The 16,467-nt window shown below is 42.7% G+C and overlaps 1 pseudogene; it reads right to left on the bottom strand.

Moving 5' to 3' along the window:
* Window positions 1–327: 327 nt before the first annotated feature.
* LOC112608038 lies at window positions 328–1,640 on the bottom strand (annotated as a pseudogene).
* Window positions 1,641–16,467: the final 14,827 nt, after the last annotated feature.

Genomic DNA, 16,467 nt, shown 5'->3' with positions numbered 1-16,467 from the left:
ATCTTCTGAAATATTGCAAGGGCATGATTGACAAGGTTTTTTTGGTGCTATGACTTTCTTGCACATGTAAACTCTTTCAGAAAACTTGGCCATAAAAGGTTGGGGAAGAGTTTGGCTTAGAGCCACAAAGTTCCAGATGCCAGTCATGGGTGCCTCTGCCCTGTGTCACCACATCTTATTTTCTGAGAATCACAGTCACTGAGAGTTATACATTGTGGTTGAAAGAAATGATCCATTTACCACCATCCACCTCATCCTCTGTGCAAAGCTCATAAGAGCAGAGGCTGAAAACAGAAAAGTTGTCTCTGTTCCCTCACACCAGGGACATTACTTGGTGACCTGGTAAATAGCATGGGCAAGGTAGCCCATGTTGCCAGAAGTGACCCCTGCCAAAGAGATGTGGCCATCCTTTGTCATCTAGATGGAGAATTCCTTGGTCAGCCACTCCATCTGTTCAGGCTTTAGCCCTGTGAAACAAAACTTGCCAACTTGGTCAGTGATGTGTTGCCAGTTGTGGGAGGAATCCTCCTTCTTGACAGGAGGATTGTGGGAGAAGTCACTCTTCTTGAGGTTGAAAACCAGCTGAGTCCACATGCTAAGATGCAGTCGGCCATATTTTCACTTCTTGCAACCACTGTTTTTATAAATCTGGAGTTTTCAGAATGGTAGAGGCAATCCAGGCCTCATTGAGAGGAAAGTTACAATACATGGGATGAAACAAGATTTTCAACTGTGACTCCACACTTTTGGCTTCATTCACATCTTTGCAGATCATAGTAAAGTCTCCCACATGCTCACCGTAAGCCCGTGTTTTGGCATATGATTGGCAGAGACAAATGTTAATGCCCTGTTTGATGAAATGGCACACAGCCCCGGCATCCTTGTTACCATCACCTCTGGCAGAGCCTTGATAGGCCGTGTCAAAGAATGCAGAGATTCTTTTTCTTCATCCCATTGCTATTTCCTTCCACTGCTCTGGACAAGGGTCCACTTCCATGGGATTATGGGCCCAGGCATGCAGGAGAAGAACACTTTGTGCTGGTATTTTTGAAATGTCCTCCATAGTGCCTGTGAAGTCAGAACCACAAGTCTTGGGGTCATAGTACTGATAAACTTGTAGCTGTGTGCCAGCATCCCTGAAGTATGTGATTTCCCTAGGATAGTTCGGGCACAAAGACATCTCAGCTGAACTTTAAAACTCTTTATAGAAAACTAGCTCTGATCCTTAAGGCCCCAGTTCCAGAAATAGCCTGCACAGTGACAAACCAGTCACTTTTCAACACTTCATTGTTCTTACCCAGGGCTACTCCTGCAGATGTCTTGCAAAATTCAACCAGTACCCCAATGAGCAGGTATTCCCTGTCCAGATATTTTGTGGCAGTCTGGGCCTCTGCCTTGCAGATGTTAGACAGCAGATAAAGCTTTCAGGTATTGTCCTGGTTGGCACCAACTCCCAGATTCACCTTTTTGCCATCAGTGTCCCTCTTAAAGGCTTTAGTGACTCCCAAGATAGGATCCAGACGTCCCATCTCCACATGGGCCCACCAGGAGCTAGTCCTGTTGGAGGCTGCCATGGCAAGGCCCAGTTGGAAGGCAGTGGTGATCCAGGAGGGGATGCAACCTGAGTGCAGCAGGGCCATGGCGGATGGGAGGAGGGCAGTTGAGTAGCTGCAGAACAGAGTGGAGGGCAAGCGGGCCCCTCCCACTTTTTAAAAGCAGTCAGGACACTAACAGGGAAGACAGGATGACCAGTTCAGAAGGCTGCACACAGGGACTTCCACTTCTGGGGTGAATGTACCAATATGTGGAGAAGGACCTAGGCTAACCAAGCCCATGATGTGTACACCTTGATGCCCTTAAATATACTGACAATGGAAATGGAACTCCTGAGGGAACCTGAAACCCCTATGCTCCCACTCTGGCCGACCTCCTGAATGATGTTTGATGAGCAGAGGTTTGGAACCACAGAGAGCAGCAGTTGTAGAACTCAAATGCTCACTGTCATCAGTCTTCCCTCTAGAGAAATAGCCCCTAAAGACCAGACAGTCCTGCCCTTGATCCGTTTGATTCCTACTGTCGTAGTCTGCTCACACTGCCATAATGAAATTTCACAGGCAGAGCCCTTAAACAACAGAAATTTATTTCCAACAGTTCTAGAGGCTGAGAAGTCAAAGATCCAGGTTCTGGCTGATGTGGTTCCCCGATGAGGGTTCTCTTCCTGGCATGCAGGCAACTGCCTTCTCACTGTGTCCTCACGAGGCAGAGAAAGAGAGACAGGTATGAGTGGGGAATCTCTGATGGTTCTTCTTATAAGGACACTGTCTCATCATGAGTCCCACTGTCATGACCTCATCTAAACCTATTCATCTCCCAAAGTCCCCATCACACTGGGAGTTAGGGCTTCAATATATGAATTTGGGTCCATAGCTCCTGCTCTCTACAAAGAAGCATCTGGGTCTATCTCCCTCAGAGACTGGCCTGAAGGAGATATCTCCTTCATCCGGGTCTATCTCCTTTGGAGACTGCCCAGCAAGGCACACAGCGGTCAGATCAGAGCCTTGGGAGTCACACAGCCTGAGTCTGATTCAGGCTCCAGCATCGTCAGTTGTGTGACCATAAGAAGCTGTGTCCTTCCTGATCCTCAGTTCAGTTTACTTATCTATAAAATAGCGGTAGTGATACCTACCCCCAGGGCTGTTTTGAATATTAAATGGGATATTGTAAGACAGGCACTTCACACTGTCCTGTCAAAGAATCCATGCTCAGTAAATGGGAGCTGTTGTTTCCCAGGGTCGGGTAGCACAATGACCTCTTGGTTTTCTAGATCTGGAATGCCTCTATCTTGAGCCAAGCTTGAGGGAGTGCTGCCTCAGTAATTCATGTTCATTTCTGTCCTTTGACTTGCCAACCCTTTTTCAACTAGTACATTCTTTTTTAGATATGCTGATGGCCTTCTGGTCTTAAAATTAGTCTACTTTTCAGAGGGTGGTTCTTGCATATTTGCGTCCAACATGTTTTGATTTACAGTAAAATCCTCAGAAGACAACCTTCCTTCTCTTTCAAAGTCTTTGTGGGCACCTCTTTAGCAAAATCATTGAACTGCCTAACAATTCTTGGGAGAGGAAATTCCACAATTTTTGCATCCAATGCCAGAGAAGCTATTTCCTAGTGGTTTTGATAGGGTGAGGCATGAGGTTATGAGTGCGGTTTGGAGGCTGTAAGATGAGCCCTCAGAGTGCTACTTATTGCTAGGTACACTGCCCTCAATGAGGTTGAGGTACCCTCCTGGGCTAAACAGCTTAGTCTCACTTGGGCATGCATAAGTGTGGTAGCAGCGGTAGTGGTAGTAGCAGCAGTTACAGCAGCAGCATGAGATGACCGTATCTTCAATTCAATTACATATTTTCTATGAAATGAGTTCATAGGCTCTGAATTGGTAGAGCACCACAGTTTAGCCAGTCCAATCTGTCATATTTGCAGATAAAGATATAGAGAGTCACTAGCCTGGTCAGCCAAATTAAGGAAATGACCCTGGAGAGTACTGAGATGATGAATGTGGATGTCCAACACTCAGCCTTCCATTGCACTGATGGAAAGCAGAAAGCCAAAGAGACTGGTGCATTATTAGAAAACCACAGAGCTAGTTAATGCTCATCTGAAGAACTTTCTGCCCTGGGAGTGACATATAGCCAAAGAAATACATCGACAGGGCAGCAGAAATTATTTACCATATTTCTTAAATTTATGTCAGATTACCTATATATATCATCTGTACTACATCTTGAGAAAATATCTTATAAACCTGCTAATTACTGTTAAAGAGTACAGTTGTACCACTATCACTATGCCTCACTCATAATCTATTTATTTCATTTTGGTTTAACTGCTATAGTACTGTTTGATTTGAAATTTTAAATCGTATTATTTTACACCAAAAAACCTAACATTTTACATTAGCCAAAATTACTTCAATTGTTATACTTTTTGCATGCTGAAAAACACAAGTTAACAGAATGTGGTTTTAGTGTTAAAGTGCTAATTTGTTACCTGTCACCATTTAAAGTAGATGATATTTTGTCACCATGTTTTAATGACACTTGTTCACTTTTTGATACATCACCACAAATCATAAGATGTGAAAGGGGCCCACATCTCTCCTTTGCTGCAGAGAAGCCTTGGGAATAAGTGCTCAATAAACATGGGTTTGTTGGTAGTGGAAATGATGGTGGCAAAGGTGGGGTGGAGGACTGAAATAGTCTGTGGAATTATTCTTAAATTCTAGAGTGCTATAAGGACATTAGCCAACAGTATTATACTCAGATATCCATCCCCTTTGTTCTGTAGTTAGATATTAACATTAAATAATATTAGTATTTGCAATAGTATATGAAAATATGCAAAGAGAAAAATTTGTAAAATTTCAAATGTCTAAACCCAATTAAGCATTCTTCCCCAGAATACTATGTTTCTCCAGCTTTTCCCCCTGTGCCTCTCTCACTGCCAATTTTGCATCCCAGGATGGCGCGTGATTGGGAGTAATAGCAAATGGATGCAGAAAGAGAGGCACAGATGGACAGTAGGAACAGTTGAAAGTGAACCCGCCTGCTCTAGAGTGCTGTTCCCAGGCAATGGGTGGCAAGGCATTCTGGTATGTGCGTAGATGTTCCAGTCCGATGCTGTGGTTCTACTTTTGAGGTCAGTGTTGGTTATTTCTCAATCCCATTCCATCAACGCTGTGGCAAGACAAAATCCCTTCCAGAGACCTCCAAATTATTCATGAAAAGTCATTCCTTCCAGGCTGTCGCAACTTTATGTCTTATTCTGCATTTGGGAGTATTTTGATGAGAGAGGGGGTGGTTAAATCAAGCACTACTGGAAAGCCACTATCATAACCCAGAAACTCCTCTTTCTCAACCATTAAGAACCCTGCCCAGCCTTCCCTTGGTTTTAATCCCACTGATGACATGGATTTGGTGTTTCTGGTTAGCCTCATGGTAAAAGCTCTTGTAGGAAGTCTTGTTTTTTATTTTGCCACCAACTCTCTTCCAAACCAGATGTATTAATACAAGAGGTGACTGGTGAAGCTGTTTCCAGTCATGCATTTTCTCCAGCGCTCACCCATTCAGTCAGAAAATACTGGTGCAAACCTACCATGTTCCAGGCCCTAGGTTGGCCCTGAGATTCAAAGATAATTAGCATATCCATCCACATTTCTTCTAATGCCATGGAAGCCTTATCTTGCTTATGGCCTCTGTCTTATTCTGTATTTTAATGATGAACAGCTGGTCAACATCATCTATATGATAATTCATCATTCAATCATTTATTTTTTTTTTTTGCACAAAAGTTTGTCCCTAGATGATCCCCAATGATGGATTTCTATTGCAATTCAGTTCAATATCCAGATGTGTGAGTATGTTTAGAAGAGTCACCAGACCCTTGGAACCAAACTTGTTTTAACTTGATTCAACTACAAAGACCTTTCTGAGACCCCGCTCAAGTTTAATATTGCTTTCCTGAGGCTTGTCTGTTCTCTAGTGCCTCTTATCATAGGTTCTTCCAAGCCACCTGTTATAGTTGACCCAGTTTCACTACACAAGAACTGGAGAGTCATTTCCTGTTTTAAGTACTGGAAGAGATTTTAATAAGATGATACAGAGCAGCTGTTTTCTCAAGCCGCAGAAAGTAGAACAAAAGAAAGAGCCCTGGCCAGGAATGAAGAGACTTGGGTTCTTTTCTATGCAGACTCCACCTTGCTAAGTGGCTATCAAGAAGCTTCTTAAGTCTGGACCCATCTCTGTGTTCTCCCTCCAAACCTCACACCCACCCCATCACCCAATCCTACCCCTTTTTCAGAGTTTTCTTTGCCAAGGTTTTTACCCAAGCTTTATAAAGGATTATAGGATCTAATTCCCACTGTGATGTTATTTTATGACCATGTGAGCCATTATTAGAAGTCAGTAGTTCTAGAAGGGACTTGAACAAATGCTCCATTTACACTTTCTTGCTCTAACAACACTTTCATTTCCTGAGCACTTATGCTGACTCCAGCATTTCACTGGGAGCCAGAAAGACAAAGATGAAATAAGATTGTGCCATCAATACTAAAGGGAGCTCTGGGAGTTCAGAGGGGAACTTAACCCATCCTGAGGGAAACAAGATAAACTTGGTAAGAGATAGCATTGCCTTAGCTGGCTCTGGAAAGGAGAGTGTGGATCAGCTAGAAATAAATAAGTGCTAAGCACAGGGAGCCATGAGCAACTGCACGGAGGTGTGAGCGGTATAACTAGGAACTTACCAAAAGTGTGAAGTTACTAGAAGAAAAACTTGGGAGCCTGGACAGTCAGATGAGGATGACTAAGAGAAACAGAGGCATGTTTCAAACGCCTTGCAAGCCAAAAATGAGATCATTCCTCAACCACAACCTTTTAGTGGCTTCCTCTGCACCCAAATTAACATCCAAATTCCAATTAATACTGAAAACACTGGACTGCTGCCTGCATTTCTTTCTTTTATTATGTCTCTCAGAGGTTCTTTAGAGAAGTACAAATTTTTCTGACTGTAGAGAAGCTTTATCTCCTCTATTTTTAAAGTATATGGAAATGATATGCAAGCACATTATTATTATGATTTCAGGCATATAAAAAGTGTCAACAACAGTATAAGCATCTGCATATCTCTCACTTGTATTAAGGATTAAAATATTACAGATATACTTGATGTCGTCCTCCCTAATCTCATTGCCTTCTGTGCATCCCAGAGGAAACCACTGTCCTGACGTTTATATCATTCTCTTTCATATTTTTATATTTCTATAACATATGTATTTATAAAACAGTAATACTGCTTTTGTGGGTTTTTAAACTTTTGCAAATTGCATTGATTCTCCTAATGACTTGCTTCCTTCACTCAACATAGTTTTCGAGACTTACCCAATTGATACATGTAATTGAATTTCATTCATTCTAATGATGAATAGTATTATATGAATATAGAAATACACTACAATTTATTTTAGCCATTCTCATAGGTTATTTTCAAATCAGACATGGTGGTGTGCACATGGAGTCCCAGTTATTTAGGAGGCCAAGGCAGGAAGATCACTTTACCCCAGGAGTTCAAGTCCAGCCTGGACAACATAGTGAGACCCCCATCTCTAAAAATTTTTTTTAAAAAAAGCTTATTTCCAATATTTTTCTATTATAAACAAGGCTGCCATTTTTCTATATTTCTCTATGCATGTATACAAGGTTTCTCTGAGAAATGTACCTAAGAGTGGAATCCCTGGTTATAAGATCTATACATCTTCAACTTTACTAGCTGTCTTTGTTAAGGCTGCTATAACAACTTACCATAGATTGGGTAGCTTAAACAACAAATATTTATTTCTCACATTCTGGAGGCTGGAAGTTCAAGGTCAGGGTGCCAGCAAGATCAGGTTCTAGTGAGGGCTGTCTTCTAGGTTACAGATTGCCAGCTTCTCACTGTGTCCTCACATGATGGAAAGAGAGTCAGCTAGGTCTCTGGCTTCTTTTATAGGGACGCTAATCCCAATCATGAAGGCTCTACCCTCATGACCTAATCACCCCCCAAAGGCTCCAAATACCACCATATTGGGGATGCAATTTCAACATATGAATTTGGATGGGGACACAGACATTTGGTCCATTGCACTAGCTATTGCCAAAGTTCTCTCCAAAGTGATTTTACCAATTTAAACTCCTGTAGTAGTGTATGAGGATTCCTATGACTCCATATTCTTGTTAATACTTGTTACCAGATTTTTAAACGTTTACCAATTTTATCTTGGGGATATGAAATGGCATCTCATCATAGTTTTAATTTGCATTTCTTCAATTACTAATAAGGCTGAGCATCTTTTCTTTCTTTCTTTTTTTTTCTTTTCTTTTCTCTTTTCAGACAGGATCTCTCTCTGTTACCCAGGCTGCAGTGCAGTGGCATAATCTCAGCTCACTGGAGCCTCTGCTTCCCAGGCTCAAACAACCCTCCTACCTAAGCCTCCTGAGTGGCTGGGACTACCGGCACATGACACCACCACGCTCAGCTAATTTTTGATTTTGTTTAATTTTTTGTAGAGAAAAGTTCTCAGTATATTGTCCAGGCTGGTCTCAGATTCCTAGGCTCAAGCTGTCCTCCTGCCCCGGCCTCCCAAAGTGCTGGGATTACAGGCATGAGCCACCGAGCTTGGCCATCTTTTCATTTTCATTGGATATCTGTGAATTGTATGTTTAACACCCTTGGCCGAGTTTTCCATGGGGCTGGTTGTGTCTTTCTTAGTGATTTATAGGAGTTCTATATATTTCATGGCTAAAAATCCTTTTGCACTGCACATATTAAAAAGAACTGGAAAGGCCAGGTGCAGTGGTTCACACCCGCAATCCCAGCACTGTGGGAGGCCAAGCCAGGTGGGTTACTTGAGGCCAGGAGTTTGAGACCAGCCTGGCCAACATGGCAAAACCCCATCTCCACTAAAAATACAAAAAAATTAGCTGGGCGTGGTGGCACGTGCCTGTAATCCCAGCTACTCCAGAAGCTGAGGCATGAGAATCGCTTGAATCCAGGAGGTGGAGGTTGCAGTGAGTCAATATTGTGCCTCTGCACTCCAGCCTGAGCAACGTAGCAAGACCCCCGTCACAAAAAAAAAAAAAAAAAAAAAAAAAGAGCTGGAAAGAAGGCCTGAAGGCTACTCAAAGCTGCATGGCGTGTCGTAGGCTGCCCCTACCATTATTGCCATCTGAATGATTCGGGCAATTTTTGAGACTCTCTGAGCCTCAGACTCCTCATTTGCAAAACTATAATAATAATAGTTGTCCCAAGGGCTATCATGGGAATTAAATGAAGTAATGTATGTAAGCCACTTCATATATAAGAATTTAGTAATAATAAAATACCAACAATAACAGCTGACATTTATTGAAGCCTTCTTTATTGGACTAGACAAAAAGCCACAAGTGCAGAAGCCAAGGCTTAGACTCCAAAGCCCAGGCTCTTAACCAGGAAAATAAATGGTCGCTATTATTATTGTCCTAATGGAGCAAACAGCTAGCTGGGCATCCAGGCACAGTTCCTATAGCTGACTCTGCCTCCAACTACCCATGTGACCTTGTGCAATTCACACCCCTTCCCTGAGCCACAGACATTGATTTGCACATTCCTTCGATAAACTCTCTGCCTCTATGGTCTTTGGTGCTGTAGAAATGAGGATGTTTGGGAGCTTCAATTTCTTCACTTTTAAAATGGAGATTAAATATCTACTCAGTTCTAGGGCTGCTATCACAAAGCACCACAAACTGGGGGATTTGAAACAAGAGAAATGTATTATCTCACAGTCCTAGAAGTCTGAAATCAGGGTGTCCACAGCACCATGTTCCCTCTGAAACTTGTTGGAGAGAATACTTCTTTGTCCCTTCCTAGCTTCTGGTGGTGGCCAGCTATCCCTGGTCTTCCTTGGATTCTAGCTACAGTGTTCTAGTCTCTGCCTCTGTGTCTCATGCCCTGCTCCCTGTGTGGCTATGTCTCCACAGGCCTTTTTATAAAAACCCCAGTCACACTGAATTAAGGGCCCACCTACTCCAGTATGACCTCATCTTAACTAATACATCCACAATGACACTATTTCTTTTTTTTCCTTTTTTTTTTTTTTTTTTTTTTTTTTGTTTTTTGAGATGGAGTCTCGCTCTGTCGCCCGGGCTGGAGTGCAGTGGCGCAATCTCCACTCACTGCAAGCTCCACCTCCCTGGTTCACGCCATTCTCCTGCCTCAGCCTCCCGAGTAACTGGGACTACAGGTGCCCGCCACCACGCCCAGTTAATTTTCTGTATTTTTAGTAGAGACAGGGTTTCACCGTGTTAGCCAGGATGGTCTCGATCTCCTGATCTCGTGATTCACCCGCCTCAGCCTCCCAAAGTGCTGGGATTACAGGCGTGAGCCACCGCACCCGGCCCACAATGACACTATTTCTAAATAAGGTCACCTCCTGAGGTACCTGAGATTGGAACTTCAATATATTTTTTGAGGAACACAGCTCAGCCCCAGATAACATCCTAGGTGGGAACCCTGCATAGGACAGGCCTTCAGGGCCCAAGGTCAACCTGGCATGATCTTCTGTGGCATCACTGGAGCTTTGGCCTTCTGGCTGCACAGAAAACGGAAGCCCAACTCCCAAGAGAAGGGCCATCACATTTCCCAAAGCAGAGTTTTCTTTGATGCAATCTTACAGATTAAGTCCAGCTAGCGATGGGATATCTTCGATAAAATGGAGGGGAAAGAGGCCATCCTACTCTTTGAACCTGAGAGATTAGGTAAGCAAAGTTTCAAGAGCATTGTACCAGATTAGTGTTCCCTTTTCAGAAAATACAGTCCAATTCTAAAAGTTTTGATAGGCAATAATTTGTCTCTTAAAAAAAAATAGTTCTCAAGGACACAGGAAGGGAAGGAAGCCAGCATTTTTATTTAGAGGCTCCTCTGTGCCAAGCCATATGTGGAACGGTTTTACAAACATCATGCCTTGCAGCCCTCGGGATAATTCTTTGATAATTAACCCCCATTTGACAGATAAGGAAGCAAGCTCAGAGAAGTTAACTGAATTTTCCCCAAGTCCCAAAGCTAAAAAGATGGTGGTACGAGCAGTTAAACCTAGATTTGTCTGAAAATCAAGTTTATAATCTTCCCACTCTGCTAAGTTGCCTCTTTATTATTTTATATTAGATCATGTTATGTGAAAACTTGAACCATTTTACCTGGCAGAGAGTAGTCGAAATACATATACAGCCTTCCCTCTTACAGAGAATGTCCTGGAATGAATGAATGAATGACAATGGATGAACATACAGCACCCTCTGATTCTCCTGTCCTCATGTGAACTCTTCCTCCTCTGAATTCCCAGTACTTTGTCCTTCCCCCTTAGATGGGCCTTACTCCCCTCCCCACCCTCTACCCTCACCCCATAGCTCATTCCTCAGAGAAGGGATGAGGTCTAACTCATCTTTCATCCCATTTCACCCCAGCCTCCTTCACTGTCCTGATGCACACTAGATGCCCAATATCTGTTTGCAAAGCATCAATAAGCAAAAACTCCAATAAAACACAGTTCAGTATTGGTTAAAGAGATGGGTTTAACCTGACAGCATTCTTAGGAAATGTAGGAAAAAACCTGAGCTGGGACTCAAAAACAGGTTCCAGACTTGCGCTGTTAACAAATTTGTTACGCAAACTTAGGCTACTCTTGGACCTCTCTTGCCCCGTACATCAAATAAGGGGCTTGAACTAATGATTTTGAGAGCTATTCGAATCCATCAGTCTAGGTCTTGGTATCTCCAAAGGTCAGAAGGGGTCATGGGCTACAAGGCATCCAGATGCCAGTAGGGATCATGCTGTCCAAGTTGAAGAATCCTCTCCCAGTTTCCAGTTTTAGCATGTGGGCACCTTGCAAATGGTCTCTTGCAAGTTCCAGGCAAGAACTTCCCAAAGACAGCTGAAACAAAGAACCAAGATCTTTCAGCAGGAGGTTCATTGTATGCAAGCCTTCCTGGGGCCAAAAAGAATGCCAGAACCTGGGGTCCATTCGTTGAAACCAACAGAATTTCTACTCTCTATCTCTTCCAAGAAGAAACCATAATGATGATAGTTAGCAATTACTGTGCACAAATGATTTGTCCTGCATTGCGTAAGCACTTTATGGGCATTACCAAAGTTGATTCTCATGTGAGGCAGATGTGAATTGTAATTTATATACAGAAACATAAATTGTTACTATTATGCATATTTTATTCTCCATTTTACAAGTCAAGAAACTGGGGAACCAAAGATTGAGGGACATTTCTAAGATTATCTAGGTATCTCTATACTTCAAAGTCTAGTTTTTATTTTTACTTTTTTAAAATATGAAATACATCACATGGTACAAAATCTGAAAGGTACAAGGATGTGTGCAGTATGTTTCTCCTATGCCTGGTCTCCCAGCATCTGCTGTCTTTATGGGAAAGGATCAATATTAGTAATCATTTGCCTATCTTTCAAGAGGTCTTCTCCACTAAGAGAAACCAGTGGTCATGTTTACCCATCGGCCACACACTATAGACAAAGTTCTGCACCTTTATTTTTCTAGTTACCAATATCACTAGGCAATCTTTCCATATCAGTGCAGAAATATCTGCCTCATTCTTTGCTTGGGCTGATAATAGTCCACCATCTGAAAGTGTCATGATTTATTTTAAAGAATACACACTTCTCAAAAGAAGACATTCATACAGTCAACAGACACATGAAAAAATGCTCATCATCACTCGCCATCAGAGAAATGCAAATCAAAACCACAATGAGATACCATCTCACACCAGTTGAGTGGCAATCATTAAAAAATCAGGAAACAACAGGTGCTGGAGAGGTTGTGGAGAAATAGGAACACTTTTACACTGTTGGTGGGACTGTAAACTAGTTCAACCATTGTGGAAAACAGTGTGGTGATTCCTCAAGGATCTAGAACTAGAAATACCATTTGACCCAGTCATCCCATTACTGGGGACATACCCAAAGCATTATAAAGCATGCTGCTATAAAGACACATGAACACGTATGTTTATTGCAGCACTATTCACAATAGCAAAGACTGGGAATCAACCCAAATGTCCATCAGCGACAGACTGAATTAAGAAAATGTGGCACATATACACCATGGAATACTATGCAGCCATAAAAAAGGATAAGTTCATGTCCTTTGTAGGGACATGGATGCAGCTGGAAACCATCATTCTCAGCAAACTATTGCAAGAACTGAAAACCAAACACCGCACGTTCTCACTCACAGGTGGGAATTGAACGATGAGATCACTTGAACACAGGAAGGGGAACATCACACACCGCGGCCTATTGTGGGGAGGGGGGAAGGGGGAGGGATAGCATTAGGAAATATACCTAATGTAAATGACCAGTTAATGGGTGCAGCACACCAACATGGCACATGTATACATATGTAACCAACCTGCACGTTGTGCACATGTACCCTAGAACTTAAAGTATAATAATAATAATAATAATAATAAAAGCAAAAAAAAAAAAAAAAGAGTACATATGGGCCCCAAGCTTTTAAGCACTGGGATTTACAGGGAAGTACTAAGAAGTGGGTATGCCCTGTCCTCAAGCCCAGAGTCACTAAGCTCTTCTGATCAACTGGCCCTTTATGAGATCTTTACACAAAACTTTCAGTCTGATTGAAGGCTAAATTAAACAATTAAGGTTAAGCACTCTGTGCCTGGCACATCATAAATGCTCAGTTGTTATGCTAATATCGGCAGGTATCTTACTATGTGGACCAAGACAGTTGGAAAAATAGAGAGTAGCAGAAGAAAGAATCTGCCTTCTTCTCCAAGGTCTGTGGAGTGATGGAAAGAATAAGACAGACCTGTGTTCAAAACCCAGCTCTGCTACTCACTGTGTATTAACACACATATGTCTTAACAGAGCACTTCCACTCTCTAAGTTTGGGATAGGCAAATGGCTGCCAGCTTGCAACTACATATCCCCCACTCATTTGCAGCTGGGTGTGGCTATGTTCTTACCAATAAACTATACATGGAAATTGCTTCCCCTCCACTTCCTCTCCTTCCACCTTCCTATGGACTGGAATGCTTATGTGGTGCTAATGAAACACCTTCAACCAGATGGAGGAGGTAACAGTCTAAGGAAAGAGCAAAACTAGAAGGGACTTGGATACCCGAGTAACTCATAGGGCAGAGTTACACACCCCATGTACTTCATCCACGTGGCTGTGGACTAGACTATTACATGACAGTGCTGTCCACATTGATCTTGTTTTAGAAATGGGATTTTGAGAGGCCAGGTGCGTTGGCTAATGCTTGTAATCCCAGCACTTTGGGAGGCCGAGGCAGGCCGATCACAAGGTCAGGAGTTCAAGACCAGCATTACCAGCATAGTGAAACCCCGTCTCTACTAAAAAATACAAAAATTAGCCAGGCCTGGTGGCACGCACCTTAATCCCAGCTACTCAAGAGGTTGAGGCAGGAGAATCTCTTCAACCCAATAGTCAGAGGTTGAAGTGAGCCAAAATCACGCCGTTGTACTCCAGCTTGGGTGACAGAGCGAGACTCTGTCTCAAAAAAAAAAAAAAAAAAGAAAAAAAGAAAAAAAAAGAAATGGGATTTTGAGGTTTCTGTTGGAGCATCTTAACTTTTACCCTAACTAATGGTGTGACCTTGAACAAATTACTCGACATCCCTAAGCCTCAATAGCCACATCTCTAAATTCCCCATGAAGAGTAGGCAAACAGAACACCTAACACAGTACTTGACACATCATAAAAGCTTGTTAAATGGTTATCTGGGCCTTGGTTTTCTCATCTGTAAAATGGGTGTATTAATCATTTCTTTGTGAAACTCAAATGAGACAGAGGACCATACCGTTTACACAGTCAGGACCCAGCTGCCAGCAACCTGAGGTATAGTGTATTTTGCACAGATAAGAGGTAGAGGTTTAATCTTCCTTCTTTCCTGGTGAGTTTGGGCAAGTGCCCTGTTTTTGATTCAATGTAGGAGTGCATCTGGATTAGGGCAAAGGGAACCTCCACCTTTGCAGGGCCAAGGAAGTCAGGGCCATGGAGCAGGAAGCCTGCCTAAGGCCTCTGACCACCACACAATGCCTGCTAACCTAAGCATGAGTGAACCAGAAGCATGTGGTCCCATCACCTTTTTTGTGCATATGATTTTAAAGATTAATGAGAGAGGCAGAAAGCAATAAAAAAGAATTGAATTCTCACAATCACCCTCCATTCATTTCACTCAAATGAAAGGGTTTAAAGGCCAGTTTTTAGAGCTTTTGTGAGCTAGAAATCCCAATGTTTATTAGGTGCCTACTAGGTTCCAGGTTGAGTACTTGATGCCTTAGGGATGCTCTCTCCACTGATGCTCACTGCAGCCCCAGACAGGATGTACACCCTTCACTCCTAGACAAAGGAAGAATTTGAAGATCAGAGCATTGAAGTACCGTGCCTTGCCCGAGGTCACACAGTTAGTCTGTAGCTGATCAGGATTTGAATACAGATCTGCCTGTATCCAAAACCTGCACTCATTGATTGAGTGTTCAAAATCTATAGTCATTGAGTCCACGATTCTAATGTTTATTGAATATCTATTATGTTCCCCGCAAGGACAAAGTGCCACGGGGAATAGCAAGACAAATCAGACATGGAGGTTTTATTTTCTGGGTAATATCAAGATGCTTTTTCTCACAGAAATGAATGGAGAGGGTATCAGAACTAGAGTTGGCAAGCATGGGTTGCTTTGTCCCTAACTACCTCTGTGCTGTTTTGCACATTTCTAGCTTCTCCAAGTTTTGTCCTTCTCACCTATAAAATAGAAATAATGCCTCTATCCACAGTGACCTCCAGAGTCACTAGGAAAATCAAATAAATGAAATAACAGGTGTACTGATGATGTGCTAACTATGAAGCACTGGATAGAGGTGCTTTAGGATATTCTGGAAACTTTGCTGTGCTGTCACAAATGCTTCATTAATGTCCACAGGGACAGTGAGCCAAGCATATTTGCTCCCTTGGGGACAAAGGGAGTCAACTGGTGCCTCTTGATAATGTTCCCAGAATGAGAAAATCCCAGAAGTTCACATGCCTGAGTATGGGACCCTCTGACCTCTTTCCCAGCCAGTGCCAAGCAGCAGATGTCAACAGCTTTGTGGCCTTTCACAAATGTTGTCAGCAACAACAACCCTTCACGTGAGGATGGCACTTTAGAGTTTACAGAGTAGTTTCACAGCTGGAAATTCTTCCGACTTCCTTGGAACCCAGCAAATTAGGCAAGACTATTCGCATATGAGGAAGTTGAGGTGTCAAGGCTTCAAGATGCGCCACAACTTGCCCAGGGACTTACACTTATTAACGAGCAGGGTCTATGTTATACAATTCATATGTCCAGCCTATATCTGGGTCCAAAGTTCTTTGCATTTCCCCATTAAACACCACCTGCAACAAAGGAAATTATACTGCCCCTTTTGGGGCCCAGGTTACAAAGCATCATGCTGAAACCTGCTCGTTCATTCATTCATTCATTCATTCAATAAATGCTCACTGAGAATCTGCTCTCTGCCAGATCCCGTGCTGGGCCTCACAGAAAACAAGAAGCCAGATGCAGAGCCTGCTCCCAATGGACTCACAGTCGGCTGGGTCACAGAACCAAGAGGTGGGGGATGACTAAGCCAGGACTTCACCTAAGCACTCTCTCATTCTCACCACACTGCAAAGTGCATGTTTTTCTCTAAATTTTATGATGGGCCAAGGAAGCTCAGAGACACTGAGTGTCCGGCTCAAAGTCAATCAGCCAGTAAATGACACAACTGGGATTGGATTACAAATCTGTTAGATGTCAAGCTCAGGCCCTTTCCCCAAGAAAACACGGGACTCCTCAAAATATCTTCAATACA

The sequence above is a fragment of the Theropithecus gelada genome, chromosome 1, assembly GCF_003255815.1.
Source record: "Theropithecus gelada isolate Dixy chromosome 1, Tgel_1.0, whole genome shotgun sequence".
Classification (NCBI taxonomy): domain Eukaryota; kingdom Metazoa; phylum Chordata; class Mammalia; order Primates; family Cercopithecidae; genus Theropithecus; species Theropithecus gelada.
The sequence above is the reverse complement of the archived record's forward strand: the minus strand, read 5'-3'. Positions and strand labels throughout refer to the sequence as shown.